At 43.0% G+C, this 11,716-nt stretch overlaps 1 long non-coding RNA gene across 1 annotated transcript; it reads left to right on the top strand.

Annotated features, from left to right (window-relative positions):
• The first annotated feature begins 331 nt into the window (after window positions 1-331).
• LOC126988907 (uncharacterized) lies at window positions 332-11,498 on the top strand. The gene is made up of 3 exons (XR_007742648.1): window positions 332-465; window positions 10,340-10,619; window positions 11,455-11,498. It is a non-coding gene; the product is annotated as an uncharacterized LOC126988907 (long non-coding RNA).
• The last annotated feature ends 218 nt before the right edge of the window (window positions 11,499-11,716 follow it).

Consider the following 11,716-nt stretch of genomic DNA (forward strand, 5'->3'; position numbering starts at 1 on the left):
TAGCCACGGACGCTGTATATATAGCTGCACCTTCCACCACCACACAACACCCAGCCGCACGTGCCCCAGTAATGAGATTCCCTTGTAGTTATGACAGAAATCGTTATTCTGTTTTGGTAATGGTGGAGAGGGAGGAAGGGAGACCCGAGCCCCAGACCAAGGCCGAGCAGTGCCTGGCGGGGCGTGTTGACGTGTGTGTGTGTGTGTTGGTGAGCAGCGTTCATTGCAAGGTGTGTTCCTCCATATTTACCGCATAAAATGAAGACAAAGATTCTTGTGTTGCCCTGTAATGTGTTGTTCTATGGCTGTGTTGTTGTCAGTGATCAGAGGCTGTGCTTGGGAGAGGCTTAGTGAGGCAGACTATGGTGATGCCAAGGTTATTTACTTTGTTGAATCTCGTCGACTACGGACACAGCTGAGGTGGACCTCCGCTGCTTCCCACTGGCTCCTCTCCTCTTGTTGAAGGTTTGTAGAAAAGATATATGAAGAGATAGTGATGTTTCATAAAGTAGATTATGAGATACTGGCACGGACCTAAAACGAATCTTTACCAAGACGATTTCCGTTGCCACTTGGATAACCTGGCGCTGGTGGCTGGTCAGGTACTGTTGACAGCCACTTGTCCAGGTGGTACTTGAAGGTGTCGGGTGCTACTGCAGTCAGGTTCCTTATGCTGGGAGGCACTGCATTGAATAGGCGTGCTCCAGTGTGGGTGAAGCTGTTGTGCACGATGGTTTTCACTCTTGAGGACTCTCTTGCCTCGCATTCATCTTCTGCCTCTCCGACTCAGGTTGCCTCTGGGGATGATTTGAGAATGTCTATTCGGGAGGAAATAGTAGAGATGGACGAGAGAAGAAAAAGGAAAGAATCAGTCATATTCAGGGGTGTAAAGGTCGAGTCTAATGAAGATGCAAGGACTAGCATTGCAAACATCACTCGCTATCTTCTGAATACCACTCCATCTATGTCTGATTTATTTTGTATTGATAGAATCAAGGGTCTTTACAGAGTTAAAATTGCCGATGATGACTCGCGTAGGAAGCTAGTGATGGAAGCAAAAAATCTTAGAAACAACCACGAGTTCAATGGCATTTATGTTAATAGGGATTTAACATTCAAACAAAGAAAAGAACTGTATGAGAGGCGACAAAGGAACAGGCTAGCTGGTGCCTCAGCTCAGCCTGTAGCCCAGCCTGCCAGTTCTGATTCTCTTGGCTCAACTGCCCCTTTACTACCCAACTAAATGTTAGTTTGTGTAATGTAAATAGTCTTATCAATAAGGTTGCATTTGTTAAGCACTTCTTATTTTCAAATAATGCACATGTATTACTGAGACTTGGTTAATTAGTACTATTCCAGATGCTGCAGTTTCAATTACTAATTATAACTTATTCAGAAATGACGTTTCTGGTTCAGTTCATAAACATGGAGTTGCATTTATGTACATAATTCTTACAGATGTCTCAACATGAACATCAAAATACCTAACGTCTGCTCAGTCTTTCTTCCAGATTACAAAATATTTATTGTAGTTGTTTATAGACCTCCCTCTTACTCTCTTCAAGACAATAATAAACTCATAGATTTTCTAACAGATTTTTGTACTAACAGGGAAGTAATAGTGATTGGTGATTTTAACCTTCCTTCTATCTCTTGGTTACTAGGCGGTGTAAATAATGTAACTGCTAATACTGATAAACTTTTTCTAGACTGTTTCACCTCATTAGGCCTCACTCAGTGGATTGATGAGCCAACAAACATCAGGGCAGGCAATACTTTAGATCTATTTCTCACTACTGAAACTGATCGAGTAGTCTCCTCTAATGTATTTCCCCCATTTCCCAACTGTGATCACTGTGTTATACTTTGTGGCTATATTTTCCAGTACAAACCTGTGAAGTCAAATGTCAGCGCTGCATCTCCTTTCTGGCCTAAAGCCAATTTTAAGCAAATTAATCAATTCTTGTCCACTGTAGACTGGGACTTTGAATTCCAGAATATGAACTCTAATGATTCATACAATAAATTTTGTCCTATATAAACTATCTTGGAAGAACATGTGCTCCACAAAAAACTCTTCGCTCCTCATCAAGTGCCCCTTACAAACCATGGGAATACAAACCTCCTAGAGCTCTTATAAACATCCGAAAGAATAGTTGGAACCATTACAAACAGATGAGAGCAGTACATGCTAGAAACTCTGTACTTGCTTTTGAAGCTTTGCAAACATTTCTGGATGTAAATTACCAGTACAGGAACTATTCCACTCAGAAACAGATTTCTTATGAGGAGGACATCCTTAATAATTACTCAGTTAAGCCCAAATTATTTCACTCGTACATACGCGGGAAAAAAGTAGGCTGTCCTTCCGTTGGTCCTCTCGGTGATGCAGAAAACTTAGTATCCGACCCTAAAGAGATGGCTCAGCTCTTAGGTGGTGCTTTTTCCTCAGTGTTTACCATACCCTCTGGTCTTCCACAGTCACCACACCAAGTACATGATGGCTCCTTTCACCAGATACACTTCACAGTTCATGATGTTGCTAGGGAACTCGGTGCTATTAACCCTTCCACTGCAATGGGACCTGACTCTGTTCATCCAGTATTACTAAAACATTGCTCCACTAATTTAGCATATCCTCTGTTTAAAATATTCGTTTCATCTATAAATTCGGGGGAGATTCCTGAAATTTGGAAAAAATCTTCAGTAGTACCTATTTTCAAGAAAGGTAAACGAAGTGATCCTCTTAACTATCGCCCAGTAAGCCTCACTTCTGTTAGCTGTAAAATTTTAGAGAGAATAATTGTTGCTGCACTGCATAATTATTTGGAAGCCAATTCAATACTGAATGTCAACCAGTTTGGTTTTCGCTCTGGCAAGTCTGTGGAGGATCAGCTCTTACGTATGATGCAGTCTCTGAGTGGATGGACACGGGCAATATGGTTGATCTTATTCTCTTTGATTTTTCAAAAGCCTTCGACACTGTTAATCACCAGATTCTATTTACTAAACTTAATTCAGTGGGCATTAATGGTGTTATTCTATCTTGGATCAAGACATTTCTATCCCATAGGACTATGGAAGTTGTAGTGGGCGGACAGATCAGTTCTTCATTTCCAGTAATTAGCGGTGTGCCACAGGGTTCTGTGTTAGGTCCTACTCTTTTCCTTATTTACATAAATCACATCTCCAATACTTTAGTATCAAACATAAAATTATTTGCTGATGATCTTAAACTTTATCTTCTGATAAAGCCTCAGAGCCTTAATACAGTGTTGGAGGGCATTAGTATTGTCCAAAGAGATATTGATTCTTTAATTAAAGTTGCAGAATCTTGGGACTTAAAGATTAATACTGACAAAACTAAACTCATGAGCTTTGGCACCGACCTCCGTCAGTCTTATGATTTGGGCCCGTATTCATTTTATACTGTTAAAGGCAATCCCCTAAGTTTCAGTTTTGCTGCAGTAGATCTTGGCATAACCATTGATCCATCATTAAGATTCCATCACCATATCCAATCTGTAGTGTCAAAGGCTGCTGGTTTGTCATATTCCTTTCTTAAGTCAACCTTGTGTCGCTCACCTTCCTTTATGGTTAAACTATTCATTACACATGTACGTCCACTTCTTGAATTTGCATCCCCAGTATGGAACACAGGTTATATTACTGACTTATCTCTTCTAGAATCAGTTCAGTGTCGATGGACTAAGCTTATCACAGGTTGTGAGACTATGTCTTATGATCAGCGACTTAAAACTTTAGATCTTTACTCTGTGAAAGGAAGACTATTGCGGGCAGATATTATTAAATGTTGGAAGATCTTCAATGGTATGTCAGCTATATCACCTACAGATCTATTCACCATGGCACCAACAAGGGATATTACTAGAGGGCACAAGTTCAAAATTTTTGTTCCTCACAGCACTTGCGAAGCCAGACATAGATTTTTCTCAGTTCGTGTGGTGAGGCTGCGGAACTCACTCCCCCCAGAGGTAGCAGAGTCAACCAACCTAAACTCTTTCAAGAAGGGACTTGCTGAGTTCCTGGGAGACACTTTATTTCATTACTGAGCTCAATCTACTTATTACCATTCTAAACAGGCTTTTAGCACACTTTCCAGTCTTATCTTTCTTTGTCTTGGATTTCTGTTGTTCTCTAATACACAAGACTGGCGTGCTAGCCACTGTGGGGTTCCCTCCAAGGGAGCCCAACCAGGTAAGAACCAGGTAAGTCTCCACGGCTGTGTGATACTGTTCGGGCAGGCAGGGAGGGGGCGGCCTGGTTCTCAGCGTTACCTGAGACTGGCTATTACCTTCTTTCTTCTTCTCTTCTCCTCCTCTCCTTCGTGCCTGTGTCAATGGCTTATTCTGTCTTTATCACGTGTTAGTCTCCACGGGTGTGTGATACTGTCATTGTTGGCAGGCCGGGGAGGGAGGGAGGCTTGTTCTCAGCACTGCCTTGGGGACTGTTTACCTTTTACCTTCTTCTTTCTTCTCCTTCTCCTATTTGGCAAGGCTTTCCTAGGAGTTGTGGGCATATCCAGGCTTGACCCTGGTGGTGGTGTGACCCTTCTGCACCGTAAACCTGAAGAAACACTCATTAGAGCACGCCTGACCCCCCTTTGACCTTTAGAAACAGCTGATGTGAGAACCAAAATGTCTTATGATACCGACCTCACCTTCAATCCAAGGTCTCACAAATAGACAAAAGAGGCTCAATTCTAATTTCTTACACAAGGCCACAGATGGGTGGGGGTGTTTGTCTAGTATTACACCCGGTGCCCCCAAGGCCCAGTCTGGTCGGCAGTGTCAGACGTTTCCACCCCTCAACTCTTCCCAAAGGCCAAAAAGGAGATAAATCAGATTCTAATGAGTGTTATTGTAGGTTCATGGAACAGAGGAAGGGTCACACCACCACCAGGGTCATGAAGCTACCCTTGAAAACTCCCACAACTCCTATGAAAGCCTTGTCAAATGTGTGCACTTGGACGATGAAGTGCTTAAGAACATGACCACTGTCTTTAGGGTGTTTCACGGGGGTGGTGCAAGGGCTACAGATGGGGTGTTTGTCTAGTATTACACCCGGTGCCCCCATGGCCAGGCCTAACAGTACTTGCTATGATTTTGTTATGGGTCACTCAAAATAGGTGAATACTCTGAGCCTTGCCGTGCCTTCTCAACACTGGCCTGTGACGTCTGGTGTGTCATTCCTGCCAGATTAATATTTAGGAAGTTATTGGGACTGTGTAGATTACCTTTGGTCACACCACTGCCAGTGATAACAGTGGTGAAGCATATTTCATATTTATCCTAAACAAATAACCTTAACAAATCTAACCTGATCAAACCCAACTATGGATAATGTTGAAGTGAGGGCAGCCACCTCTAGCAAAGTTAATACAACATGGATTCTTTTGTCATCCCTGAATGCAGTACAATAACAAATGACCTCCGGAAAATAGTAAGGGGGTGACGCCCCCCGCTAGGTAGGTTATGTAAGGTTGAATTAGGTTAGGTTGGTTTGAACTAGTTGGGCAAGCAGTGTCGGCTGACGGAAATACCCAGCGTGGGATTTAATGATTTTATTTAGTGATTTCTGGAGAAAAAAACAATGAAGAGAATTGTATTTTGTTCAGAAACAAGCAGTCGGTGTCTCAACATTATTAGGCTGCCCTCTCCTCAATAGTCCCCCTGACTGTTTCTGTCCTAACACTTCACCCCTGCCCAAAATGCAGTGTGTCAGGCTGTGTTCATTAACTTCTAACATAACTATTGAATTTTCTTTAATTTCCAAAAGTTATTATTTGCTGCCCTGGTCTTGGTCCTGGTTCAGAGGTAGTTGTCCTTTCGGATCCAACTACAGCCTTCATAACGGCCTACTCCTCACGGCCCACACCCGGCAAAATCCAAAAATAAAATATAACCGTCTGAAAGAGCCCGTAGAGGCACAGATGGGGACATCTACAGGAGTCCACCCTATCCGGTGCGCTCTGCAAAGGCTCTCTCTAGGAATTCCTTAACCCCTTCTATTGTTCTTCTGGTCATTGTCTGCAGTGTACTCAGACCTAGCAAGAATTCTATCACCCTTTCTACATCCCCCTCTAGCATCCTATTCCATACTTCTGTTCCTAATTCCTGTGTTATTATTTCTACCAAACTCTGCCTAACCCTATCATACCTAGGACACTCTAGTAGCATATGTTCCACTGTCTTGTCAACCCCCCCTTCACACATACGGCATACCTTGCTTCCCCCATTTGCCCACCTGTATGTCCTATTATTCACCTCTAAGGATTTAGTCCTGGCCTTGAAGAGCAACACACACCCCGGCTACCATCATAGAAGGCCTCACACTTGGGTTTGGCCTTCAACTTGTATCATTCTAGAGAACTCTTTGGCTCCAGTCTATCTTGCCCCTCTCCTGAACTCTGTCATTCACTGTACGCTTCACTTCCTTCACCTCCCCCCCTAGCGTCATCTCCGAGAGTGTGAAGCCCTCCAGCCCACATCTCTTGTCCCAGCGTATGCTAGACTTGCTCCACTTCGTCCCTGTCCCGCCCACTCATATACCTTGCGCCCATCTATTCTCACTCATCTTTCTTAGCCTGACTTTGTACCCTAAAACTGCTTTACCTATTCTTTCCTCAAAGGTGCTCCAGCCTACTTCCCCTCGCACTGCATCTACCGCTGCATACCTGTTGGCACCCAGAGCCAGCCTGCCTACTCTGTTCTGTACTATTTTACCTCCAGCTTATCTAGCTCCTTGACTGTCCACCTCATGCATTCTAGGCCACACATGAGGCCTGGTACTGCCATGCCCTTCCATATCCCCCTAACTACCTCATACCTGTTAGCTCTACATCTAACCACACTTCCTAGCCTTCCTACCCACTGATTTGCCTTAGAAATTCTATTCTGTTTGGTCCTATCTGTTCCATTCTCGTCAACTATGATCCCTAGGTACTTGTATGAACTTGTACGGCCTATGTTCATCTCTCCTAGAGTCCAGGTCCTTCCCTCGTCCGTAGCCTCAGCATTTACTACTACTACCTGACTCTTCTCACTACTAAACTTCATATCCTCACATACTGTGCTACTACATCCAACATATGTTGTAATTCCTCACTATCCTCACTCATGAGCACAATGTCATCTGCATACATGAGACATCCTTGCCGTTCACTCCCCACCCTTATCCCATACCCCGATGCCCTCAACCACTCTGCCAGCTCCTCTGTGTACAGCCCAAACAGTAGCGGGGGCAGCACACACCCTTGCCTAACCCCTCTATGACTGTTGACCCACCCTGTCTCTATATCCCCTAGGTTGTATACTGCCCGTGTGTTCTCATACATACTCTATTATCCCTACTACCCTCTCACTCACTCCTATTCTAGTCAACAATCGACTTAACAAACCCCTATTTACCCTATCATATGCTTTTTCTATGTCAAGGAAAGCAAGGTATGCCTTCCCCCCCGTTCCTTTCATTCTTTCAATCACTGTGTTAACTACAAACATGTTGTCCTCCCCCTTCTGTCCTTACCAAAACCATTCTGTTCCTCCCCCATTACCCTGTTTCTTTCACAGCATTTACTCATCCTATCACTAAGTAGACCACTGAAAATCTTTCCTATTGTGTCTGTGACAGCTGTGGGCCTGTAGTTTTTTAACTCTTTCCTACTCTTGTGCCCCCTTTGTGTAGCAGAGTCACCCTACCTTCGTTCCACTTCCCCGGTACTTTTCCCTCTAACCAAATCTTTCTAAACAGCCTATACAGCCCCTCTATTACACCTGGCCCTCCTTCTTTATAAAACTCATTAGGAATCCCATCCCTCCCTGTTGCTTTCCTAGCCTTGAGTGTCTTTACATATTCCCTGATCTCTTCCCTACTGAAGCAATCCCCCATAGCCTCAAATATTTTCCTGCTAGATTCCAAGTGCACCTCCCCTAACTCTACAGGCTCACTCACCCCGCTATCTCCTCCCAGAAGTTTTTGATTTCCCTTTTTATTTCTTCTGCCCCTTTCACTACTCTGTTTCCCACTACTATTTCTTCTAAATTGGGCTGTTCCCTATTTTCCTCCCCCCTCAGGAAGGCATACCAGTCTCTTCCCCCCTCCTCTCCCTTCTCCCTGAGCTCCTCTACTGTCTCCCTCTCAGTCTCTGCCCTCGCCTTCCTAATGAGTCGCTTTACCTCCCTTTGCTATACTGCTGCCTCGTGTTTTCATATTCTACTCTACCTGCATCACCGTTTATTTCCTTCCTCAATCTCCTGGTTCTCTTATTCAGCTCCTTTCTCTCTTTCCTTGCCTTTTCAACGTCTTCGTTCCACCACCTCTTTCCCTGTTTCCTACCTCTTCCTATCTCTAGTATTCCTAACCTCCTCTTGGCTGTCTCATTTACTGTCCTCCACATCCTGTCATTCGTTTCATCCACACTACCATCCGCTCCCCATTCTACACATGTTAGGTCTCTTCTGAAGGCCTCCCAGTCACCCCCTCTCATGTTCCAGTGGCAATCTTTATTCCTGTTCCCCCCCTCCTCCCTCTGGCCCTGGCTAACACATTTTAAGACCATCATATTGTGGTCACTTACTATATTTGTGAGCCTCTCCTCGTCTATCCACATATCCCTAACCATCCTCCTAGCCTTCTCGTTTACAAGGATATAATCTATAGCTGACTCCCTTCCCCTTTCTGCCCAGGCTACCCTTCCCTCCGCTATGGTTAAATTTAATATTTCTGAGTCATGCTCCTCCACAAACTCTAATAACAAAGTCCCATTTCTGTTTATCTCCTCTCCTAGGATACCAATATGTCCATTCATGTCTCCCATGGCAATTACTTGCTCCTGTCTATTTTCTGCTATTACCCTCCCTTCCCTCTCATACTTCCTTTCCTTCTCTACCCTTGCACCCGTCCCTTCCACTGTCATGTAGCACACTACTATGATTAGGTGCTCCAACCTACCCTTGTCCCTGTACCCTATTCTCACTGCTTGATTATCCTCGCTTGCCTCACTGTTACCCACATCTAGTTCCTCAAAAGTTAAGCCCGAGTCCTGTTTTATAAATAAACCTACTCCCCCACCTTTCCTTGGGTTTGTACTCCTTCCCTTGGCTATAAAATTGTAGTCCCCTGACCTGACTTCTAGTCTTTCCCTCAGCTGGGTCTCGGTAGCCCCCACCACATGGAAGTCCCACTCCCTCAATTCCTTAGCCATGTCCTCTAACTTCCCTACTCCCCGTCCCCTAACATTTAGGCATCCCAGACGCCTCCCATGCTCCCTTGCCTCCCTCCCCTTCTGTCCCTGCCCTACACTGCTATGGTTTTTGTTCCCCCTAGGAACTGCACTCAGAGATCTAAAGGCAACAGTGTCAGTATTAAATTTTCTCAAAATAATTGCCATAAATGAAATATTATTCAAAATTGTGGTAATATTACATGATTTGAGAAGTCTCGCTGCAAGGACACCTTTTTGCAGTGTGAAGCAGCTGCCTCGTGCACACTCAACACACGGCCGCGCTTCTCTCTGTTGGAAGTCACTTGTTCTGTATATATTAGTACTGTGAAATGTGGTCTGAGGGGCATGTGTCGAGCACAGGCCAGGCTATGTTAGGTTAGTTGTAGTTGGATTCGGTCAGGTTAGATTGCTTGATTGTCCATGATAAATAAATAAATATTGTCTGGGAGCATATATTGAGGTATTTATTTCCTCATATTGAATTTTGGCAACAGAGCACAGGCCAGGCTATGTTAGGATTCGGTCAGGTTAGATTGCTTGATTGTCCACGGTAAATAAATATTGTCTGGTGTATATATTGAGGTATATATTTCCTCTTATTGAATTTTGGCAGCAGAGCACAGACCAGGCTATGTTTAGTTAGTTTAATTGTTTATGATAAAGAAATAAATATTATCTTGGGGGGATATGCTGTATTGAGGCATGGGCCAGGTTTAGGTTAGGTAGAGCCAGCTTAGGTTAGGTTAGTTTAATGATAAAGAAATAAATATTATCTTGGGGGGATATGCTGTATTGAGGCATGGGCCAGGTTTAGGTTAGGTAGAGCCAGCTTAGGCTAGGTTAGTTTAATTGTTTATGATAAAGAAATAAATATTATCTTGCATGGGATATACTGTATCGAGGTAAGTTATGTTAGGTTAGGTTAAGTCAGGTTAGATTAATTAGTTGTTCATGATTAATACATTGCTAGCTTGTCGCTGCATTGTTTGTTGTTGTCTCAGGTGGTCGTCGGCCCGGTGGGTGTACTTCTGTAATTTTACTAATTATTATAAGGTAATGATTGATTGATTGATTGATAGTTTATTGTTGCAGGGAAACAACAAAGGAGAAGGGAGGAACATGCCATCCCAACCCCCAGGCAGTACAGAGTGTGATTATACAACTAGTAATACATGTGGAGGCAGTACCAAGAAACGATAAAGACACAATGGCAGGAATGAATGCACAACAAGGGAGGGGGGCGGTACCTGCCGGCCTCCCCCTGGGCAATGATGATGTGCTGTCCGTGGCAGTGTTCACCCACGAGGCGCCCCAGCTGGTGATGCTGTGCCGGGTGTGTTGTTCCCTGAGCAGTAATTATGCTGTGCTCCAGGTTAGCTGAGCCTATAGAATGTACTCTAATGCTTTATTGCTTGTTTTTGTTACCAAGGTATGTTTAGCTGATGTACTGTAACATTTTGGGGCTGTTTTATTATCAAGGTATATTTAGGTGAGGTTATAGAATGTACTCAATACTTTATGGGTTGTTTTTTTATCAAGGTATATTTAGGCGTTGTATATACTGTTTTATTATCAATGTATATTTTTTTGATGTTTTTATCAAGGTTTACTTAGTGAGGTTATAGAATGTACAGTAATCTTTTAGGGGTCTTTTTTTATCAAGGTGTTTTGTTGGGCCTGTTTTTATCAAGGTTTACTTAGTGAGGTTATAGAATGTACAGTAATCTTTTATGGGGCTGTTTTTATCAAGGTGTTTTGTTGGGCCTGTTTTTTATCAAGGTTTACTTAGTGAGGTTATAGAATGTACAGTAATCTTTTATGGGGCTGTTTTTATCAAGGCTTACTTAGTGAGGTTATAGAATGTACAGTAATCTTTTATGGGGCTGTTTTTATCAAGGTGTTTTGTTGGGCCTGTTTTTATCAAGGTTGACTTAGGTGATCATAAAATGTACAGTATTTTTTTATGGGGCTGTTTTTTTTATCAAGGTATATTTAAGTGAGGTTATAGAATGTACTATTTTCTTGGGGGGGGCTTTTTTATCAAGAATATTTAGGTTGTTATGAAATATACTCTAATATTCAAGGGGCAGTTTTTTACCAAGGTATATTTAGGTCTGGTTAGATTAGTTAGTATTTATTTTATTTTAGGTTGTTAGGTAAATTAAGGTTATTTATTTATTTGTTTATATTTTTTCTGTGGTTTCCAGCACTGGCGGCAGTGCTTCCAGACAGTGGCGTATATAGATCCATGGAGGGGGCCACAGTCACCCGGCCCATAGGAATAAATCTAGGATTTTTCAATGTGTGAGCAGCGACCAAAACGAGCCCTAGAGTTGGGGGTTTGGTGAATATTTTTTAAAATGAACCATTTTAAGGGTTACTTTGTAGTCTCAAGATCGGTATATTGCACAATTAATATATATTAATGGTAAACCAATTTAAAGAAGCTTACGTATACCTATACATACC

Source organism: Eriocheir sinensis, unplaced genomic scaffold (assembly GCF_024679095.1).
Source record: "Eriocheir sinensis breed Jianghai 21 unplaced genomic scaffold, ASM2467909v1 Scaffold1004, whole genome shotgun sequence".
Classification (NCBI taxonomy): domain Eukaryota; kingdom Metazoa; phylum Arthropoda; class Malacostraca; order Decapoda; family Varunidae; genus Eriocheir; species Eriocheir sinensis.